This window comes from Bos indicus x Bos taurus, unplaced genomic scaffold, assembly GCF_003369695.1.
Source record: "Bos indicus x Bos taurus breed Angus x Brahman F1 hybrid unplaced genomic scaffold, Bos_hybrid_MaternalHap_v2.0 SuperScaffold_100166, whole genome shotgun sequence".
Lineage (NCBI taxonomy): Eukaryota > Metazoa > Chordata > Mammalia > Artiodactyla > Bovidae > Bos > Bos indicus x Bos taurus.
Genome location: NW_020867072.1, coordinates 234,991 through 243,264, shown reverse-complemented (window position 1 = coordinate 243,264; position 8,274 = coordinate 234,991).

The window sequence follows — 8,274 nt, the reverse complement described above, 5'->3', positions numbered from 1 at the left end:
CTGCTCATCTCCAATTAGTGGTTCTGATCTTAGGCCACTATTTATGTGTTCTCTATGCTTTCCTGAGATGGTCTCCTCCAACCCAATCAGCTGTTTATGACTTTGACGACTCCTTACACTTAGCCAAAGCCTTGCCCTAAAGTTTCAGATGTGAACTGATGGGCATCTTCTTTTTGAGTCTCAAAGGAACATTTCATGCAAAAATGGGCTCAATAAAGGACAGAAACGGTATGGACCTAACAGAAGCAAAAGATATTAAGAAGAGGTAGCAAGAATACACAGAAGAACTATGTAAAAAAGGCCTCAGTGATCCATAAAACCATGATGGTGTGATCACTTACCTAAAGCCAGACATCCTGGAGTGTGAACTCAAGTGGTCCTTAGGAAGCATTACTATGAACACAGTTAGTGGAGGTGATGGAATTCCAGCTGAGCTAAATAAAAATCCTAAAAGATGATTCTGTTAAAGTGCTACAGTCAATATATCACCAAATTTGGAAAACTCAGAAATGGCCACAAGACTGGTAGCAATCAGTTCTCGTTCCAATCCAAAAGAAGGGCAATGACAAAGAATGTTTAAACTATTGAACAATCACACTCATTTCACATACTAGTAAGGTAATGCTCAAAATCCTTCAAGCTAGGTTTCAGCAGTATGGGAACCGAGAACTTCCAGATGTACAAGCTGGATTTAGAAAAGGCAGAGGAACCAGAGATCAAATTGCCAACCTCTGTTGGATCATAGAAAAAGCAAGATAATTCCAGAAAAACATCTACTTCTGGTTCATTGACTATGTTAAAGCCTTTGATTGTGGGCATCACAACAAACTGAGGAAAACACTTAAAGAGATGGGAATCCCAGACCACCTTACCTGTCTCCTGAGAAATCTCTATGCAGGTCAAGAAGCAACAGCTAGAACTGGACATGGAACAACGAACTGGTTCAAAATTGGAAAAGGAGTACATCAAGGCTGTATATTATCACCCTGATTATTTAACTTACATGCAGAGTACATCATGAGAAATGCTGGGCTGGAGGAAGCTCAAGCTGGGATCAAGATTTCCGGGAGAAATATCAATAACTTCAGATATGCGATGACACCACCCTTATGGAAGAAAGTGAAGAAGAACTAAAGAGCCTCATGATGAAGATGAAAGAAAAGAGTGAAAAAGCTGGCTTAAAACTCAACATTCAAAAAACAAAGATCAAGGCATCTCGTCCCATCACTTCATGGCAAATAGATGGGGAAACAATGGAAACAGTGACAGATTTTCTTTTAATGGGCTCAAAAATCCCTGCAGATGGCGACTGCAGCCATGAAATTAAAAGATGCTTACTCCTTGGAAGTAAAACTATGACAAACCTACATAGTGTATTGAAAAACAGAGACATTACTTTGCCAACAAAGATCTGTCTATTCAAAGCTATGTTTTTTCCTGTAGTCATGTATGGACCTGAGAGCTGAATCACAAAGAAAGCTGAGCACCAAAGAATTGATGCTCTCAAACTGTGGTGCTGGAGAAGAAATCTTGAGGGTCCCATGGACAGCAAGAACAGATCAGTCCATCCTAAAGGAAATCAAGCCTGAATATTCATTGAAAGGACTGATGTTGAATCATTAATACTTTAGCCACTTGGTGAGAAGACATGACTCATTGGAAAAGACCCTGAAGCTGGGAAATATTGAGGGCAGGAGGTGAAAAAGTGGCAGAGGATGAGATGGTTGGATGCTATCATACACTCAACGGACATGAGTTTGAGCAGACTCCTGGAGATAGTGAAGGACAGAGAAGCCTGGTGTGCTGCAGTCCATGGGGTCTCAAGGAGTCAAACACAACTGAGCGACTGAACAACAACAAAAAAAACAACAAACTAATCATATTTTCTTGAAAATTTGCTTCTATTCTTGTGTTCTCAATCTGTGTTTTTAATATGTGGAAGTGTGTTTCCCCCCTGTACAAATAGCTATCATAGCACTCAGCACATTCTGTCAAAAATTTGCCTCCTCCTATAAGCAGTTAATGTTTACTGTTGGCAATGGAACCCCACTCCAGTACTCTTGGGAAAATCCCATGGACAGAGGAGCCTGGTGGGCTATAGTCCATGGGGTCGCTAAGAGTTGGACACGACTGAGAGACTTCACTTTAACTTTTCACTTTCATGCACTGGAGAAGGAAATGGCAACCCACTCTGGTACTCTTGCCTGGAAAATCCCAGGGACGGTGGAGCCTGGTGGGCTGCCATTTATGGGGTCGCACAGAGTCAGACATGACTGAAGCGACTTAGCAGCAGCAGCAGCATAAACAGTTAATAATTTTTAGAACAAGAACTGGTTCCTAATTTATCTTTGTGCTGTCAAGATCAAGCATGGTATATATAACATAGAGCTGGTATTTGCTGAAGCAAGTTCATGTATGTATATTATAGTTACCCCTCCACATTCCTTGACTTAACCCCCTGAAGCTATATTTGATTTCTCTCAGTTTTGTGATTATGACAATTAACCACAAAATGCCATGGATTCCACCTCTAAAGTATCTTATAGGCCCCAACTTTCCAATCATTCTGCTCTTATCCAGAGTCCTTCACCTAAACTATTGTAATGGTCTCTTAACTACCATGATTAAATATGATTTTGTCTCAGTAATATAACCTACAAAAGCCTCCTTTCCTCCACTCTTATTTAACAGATGTTTATTGAACGACTACTATTTACCATGTAGTTTTATAAACACTGAAGATATGATGGTGAACAAGACCAGAATACCTTCTCAGGGAGATTTTTTGTTTGAATGGGGGACACCTAAAATTAATCAATAGCCAGATATATCATAAATTATAAGTTTTTTTCCAGCCTTCAGTTCAGTTCAGTTATTCAGTTGTGTCCAACTCTTTGCCACCCCATGGACTGCAACATGCCAGGCTTCCCTGTCAATCACCAACTCCCAGAGCTTGCTCAAACTCATGTCCATCAAGTCAATGATGCCATCCAACCATCTCATCCTCTGTCGTCCCCTTCTCCTCCCGCCTTCAATCTTTCCCAGCATCAGGGTCTTTTCAAATGAGTCAGTTCTTTGCATCAGGTGGCCAAAGTATTGGAGTTTCAGCATCAGTCCTTCCAATGAATATTCAGGACTGATTTCCTTTAGGATGGACTGGTTGGATCTCCTTATTGAGATATAGTTGACATATAACCTTCTGTATGTTTAAGGCACACAACATGATGATTTGATATTGTTATATATTGTGAAATGATGACCACAATATGGTTAGTTAACACATGCATCACCATACATAGTTAACAAGTTTAGTGAAGTGTTAACTATAGTTACTATGCTGCATATTAGATCCCCAGAATTTATACATCTTGTGACTGGAAGTGTGTACTCTTTGCCCATCTTCACCAATTTCCCCCATTCTCCCACCACTGGAAATCAGGCTACTCTATGTTTCTATGTCTAGTTTTAAGATTTCACATGTAAGTGAGATCACACAGAATTTATCTTCCTCTAATTTATTTCACTTAGTGTAATATCCTCAATTTTCATCCATGTTGTCCCAAATGATAGAATTATCTTCTGAATCATATTTTTATGGCTGAGTAATATCCCATTGTATATATCATACTATTTTAAAAATCTATTCATCCATTGATGGACACTTAAGTTGTTTCCATAGTCTTGCTACAGTGTATAACACTGCTATGAACATGGTGGGAGTGCAGATATCACTTCCAGATAGTGGTCTCATTTCCTTGAGATAGCTACCCAGAAGTGGGACTGCTGGATCATGTCATTGTTCTATTATTCATTTTTTTAGAGGAACCTCCATATTGATTTCCATAGTGGCTGCACCAATTTACAGTCCCACCAACAGTGCACAAGACTTCCTTTTCTCCACATCCTTCCTAACATTTGTTATTTCTTTATTTTGGCCATGCTGCATGGATTGTGGGATCTTAGTTCCCCAACCAGGGATCAAACCCATGCTTCCTGCAATGGAAGTGCAGATTGTTAACCACTGGACAACCAGAGAAGTCCCCACCAGTTGTTAATATTTCTTGTCTTTTTGATGATGGGCATTCTAACAGATGTGAAGTGAGATCTCATTGTGATTTTGATTTACATTTCTCTAATAATTAGCTATGTAGAGCATCTTTTCATGTATCTATTGGCCACCTATATATCCTCTTTGGAAAAAAATATCTATTTGGTTTCTCTGACCATTCTTTAAACAAGATAATTTTTGCCACTGAGCTGTATGAGTTCCTTAAAGATTTTGGATGGTACCCCATATTAGATGTATGATTTGCAAATATTTTCTCCCATAGTTGCCTTTTCATTTTGTTGATCATTTCTTTTTTGTGTGCAGGAGCCCTTTAGTTTCATGACATCCCAGTTTATTTTTGCATTTTTTGCTTGTGCTATATCATATATTTTTAAAATGTTAAGTGCTAGGAAGAGAAAATAAAGCAGGGTAAGTGGATAGAAAGGTCCCTTGAAATTTGAGTTAGGAGATATTTATATTGGTTAGCCAGGTGAGGTGTGTTTGAAGAGGTAACATTTGAATAAAATACTGGGTTGATCAAAAGGTTCAATTGGGTTTTTTCCACAACAGCTTATAGAGCAGCTCAAATGAGCTTTTTGGCCAACCCAGTAAAAGAATAAATCATGTGAAAAATTCTGGAAAAAAGAAATCAACACAGAGGGAACTGCAACTGTAAATGCCCTTTGTGGGAGGTTACTTCATGTAAGTCATGTGCCTGACATGCAGTAAGCAAGATGTCAGGAATCAGAATGATGTAAGTCTTTAGAGATGGTGGTATAGGCATTGAATTTTATTCTAATCATGATTGTAGTTATTATAAAATTAAGAGCAGTAGAGTGCTATGATTTGATCTAATCATTCAAAGATGGCTGTGTTCACTGGTGGCTCAGACGGTAAAGCGTCTGTCTGCAATGCAGAAGGCCTGGGTTCCATCCCTGGGTTGGGAAGATTCCCTGGAGAAGGAAATGGCAGCCCTCTCCAGTACTCTTGCCTGGAAAAACCCATAGATAGAGGAGGCTGGTAGGCTACAGTCCATGGGGTGGCAAAGAGTAGGACACACATTCACTTTCACTTATACTTTCAAGGGTGTCTATCAATCAGCCACAGACACAATAATACTGAAAAACAGACTATTCTAAAACTCAGGAGCACACAATATTTAGCATTGTTTTCCTTAAGCATCTAGATGGAATCTATAACCCTGAGTGTGGATGAAGTGATTCCCAAATAATCTTCCAGACCCAGATATGGTCATGTCTGTTTCTGGTCTTTGCAGTGTCATCTCCTATGTGTCTCTCAGATCCTTATACTTTATGTGAAAAAGGACTCTCTTCACAGCCTCAACATGTGCCTGCATTTGCATCCCTCCTCAACGTTGTTCATGTTATTCTTTTTACTTGAAATGTCCTTTTGTTCATTTTTTTTCTAGTTGAAATTCTCTTTTTGCAAGACTAAACTCATAATACATTTTCTCCATGAAGATTTCAACAATATCTAGAATTGATATTTGATTGAACAATTGATTTGACAGTTACACTCACTGTGAAATGATCACCACTAATCTAGTCACTATCCATCACCCCAAGGTTACACACTCTTTCTTGTGATGAGAGTCTTTAAAATTCACTCTCTTAGCAACTTTTAAATATGAAATGCAATATTATTGACTATTGTTCCCATGCTGTACATTACATCTCCAAGATTTACTTATTTTATAACCGAAAGTTTGTACTTCCTGATTCCCTTCACCCATCTTGCCAATCTCCCAACTTCCTTCCCCTTTGGCAGCTATTATATTAATCTATTCTCTGCATTTGTGAGTTTTGTTTTGTTTTTTCTTTGTTTGTTTTTTAGATTTCACATCTAAGTGAAATCACAAGGTATTTGTCTTTCTATGAATTATTTTACTTAGCATAATGCTCTCAAGGTCCACCTATGTTGTCTCAAATGGCAAGACTTCATTCTTTCTATGGCTGAATAATATTCCACTTTATGTGTATACAACTTCATCTATCCATATATTCTTCATCTATTCATCTATTAATGGACACCTAGGTTGTTTCCATATCTTGGCTACTGTAAATAGTACTGCAATTAACCTAGGTAGGAGGGCAGCTGTATTTTCAAATTGGTATTTTCTTTCTTGTCAAGTAAATACCCAGAAGTGTAATTGCTGGATCATATGGTGGCTCTACTTTAATTTTTTGAGAAGCTTCCATACTGTTTTCCATAGTGACTACACCAATTTACATTTCCACCAATAGTGAACGAAGGTTCCCTTCCCTCCACATCCTTGCCAATATTTCTTTCTTTTTTTTTTTTTTTTTGTCATTTTGATAATAGTCATTCTGACAGGTGTGAAGTGACATCTCATTTTGGTTTTGATTTGCATTTCCCTATGATGAGTGATGTTGAGAATCTTTTCAAGTGCCTTCTGGCCATTTGTATGTCTCCTTTGGAAAAATATGTATAAAGATCCTCTGACCATTTTTAAATCAGATTATACAATCAATAATTTTTCTTCTCCCCTATTCTCTTGCATATTTATGTTTTCCTACATAGTCAGCATTCAGGTTGCATGACATGGAATACAGAATACTTCTCTGACATTTTTTTCAGTTTTATTGAAATATAATTGACAAATGCAGTTTAAAGATATTTAAACTGTATAATGTTACACTGAGATTTTTAAGAATACTATTGAAACACTGAAAATTGTAAATTATCTACCATTTCTCTGAATCAAATTAGTGTCTCAGTGAGTAGCTAGTAAGTTGGAAAGCAAACTGTTGGGGCCTTGTCATAGTGCTAGGAATTGCATTCTCTTTGGGGAAGGGGGTATTGAGCCATCTGCTCCAGTTTAGCAGTGAAAGAAGAACATAAGTTAGAAGGGCACTTCAAAGAAGGGAACAATTGCTTGACAATAAAAACTTGTGAAAGATGTATTTTAAAAGACATTTCAAGACAAGTGGAAATTTTCTTCAGTCCAGTGAAGTCGCTCAGTTGTGACTAAATTTTTGCGACCCCATGGACTGCAGCACGCCAAGCTTCCCTGTCCATCATTACCTCCCAGAGCTTACTCACACTCATGTCCATAGAGTCCATGATGCCATTCAACCATATCATCCTCTGTTGTCCCCTTCTCCCCCTGCCTTCAATCTTTTCCAGCATCAGGGTCTTTCCAATGAGTCAGTTCTTCCCATCAGGTGGCCAAAGTATTGGAGTTTCAGCATCAGCATCAATCCTTCCAATGAATATTTAGGACTGATTTAATTTAGGACTGACTGATCAGATCTCCCTGTAGTCTAAGGGACTCTTAAGAGTCTTCTCCAATACCACAGTTCAAAAGCATCAATTCCTCAGCTCTCAGGTTTTCTTTATAGTCCAACTCTCACATCCATACATGACTACAGGAAAAACCATGGCTTTAATTATATGGACCTTTGCTGGCAAAGTAATGTCTCTGCTTTTTAATATGCTGTCTAGGTTAATATGCTTTCCTTCCAAGGGGCAAGTGGATTTTAATTTCATGGCTGCAGTCACCATCTGCAGTGATTTTGGAGTCCAAAAAATAAAGTCTATCATTGTTTCCATTGTTTCCCCATCTATTTGCCATGAAGTGATGGGGGTTGAATCATTCTACGAAGACCTACAAGACCTTCTAGAACTAACACCCCAAAAAGTGTCCTTTTCATTATAGGGGACTGGAATGCAAATGTAGGAATTCAAGAGATACCTGGAATAACAGGCAAATTTGCCCTTGGATTACAAAATGAAGCAGGTCAAAGGCTAACAAAGTTTTTCCAAGAGAATGCACTGGTCATAGCAAACACCCTCTTTCAACAACACAAGAGAAGACCCTACACATGGACATCACCAGATGGTCAACACTGAAATCGGATTGATTATATTATTTGCAGCCAAGATGGAGAAGCTCTATACAGTCAGCAAAAAGAACATTGGGAGCTGCCTGTGGCTCAGATCATGAACTCCTTATTGCCAAATTCAGACTTAAACTGAAGAAAGTAGGGAAAACCACTAGACCATTCAGGTATCACCAAAATCAAATCTTTTGTGATTATACAGTGGAAGTGACAAATAGATCCAGGGGATTAGATCTTATAGACAGAGTGTCTGAAGAACTATGAAGAACTATGGAGGGAGGTTTGTGACACTGTACAGGAGGCAGAGATCAAGACCATTCCCAAGAAAAAGAAAGGCAAAAA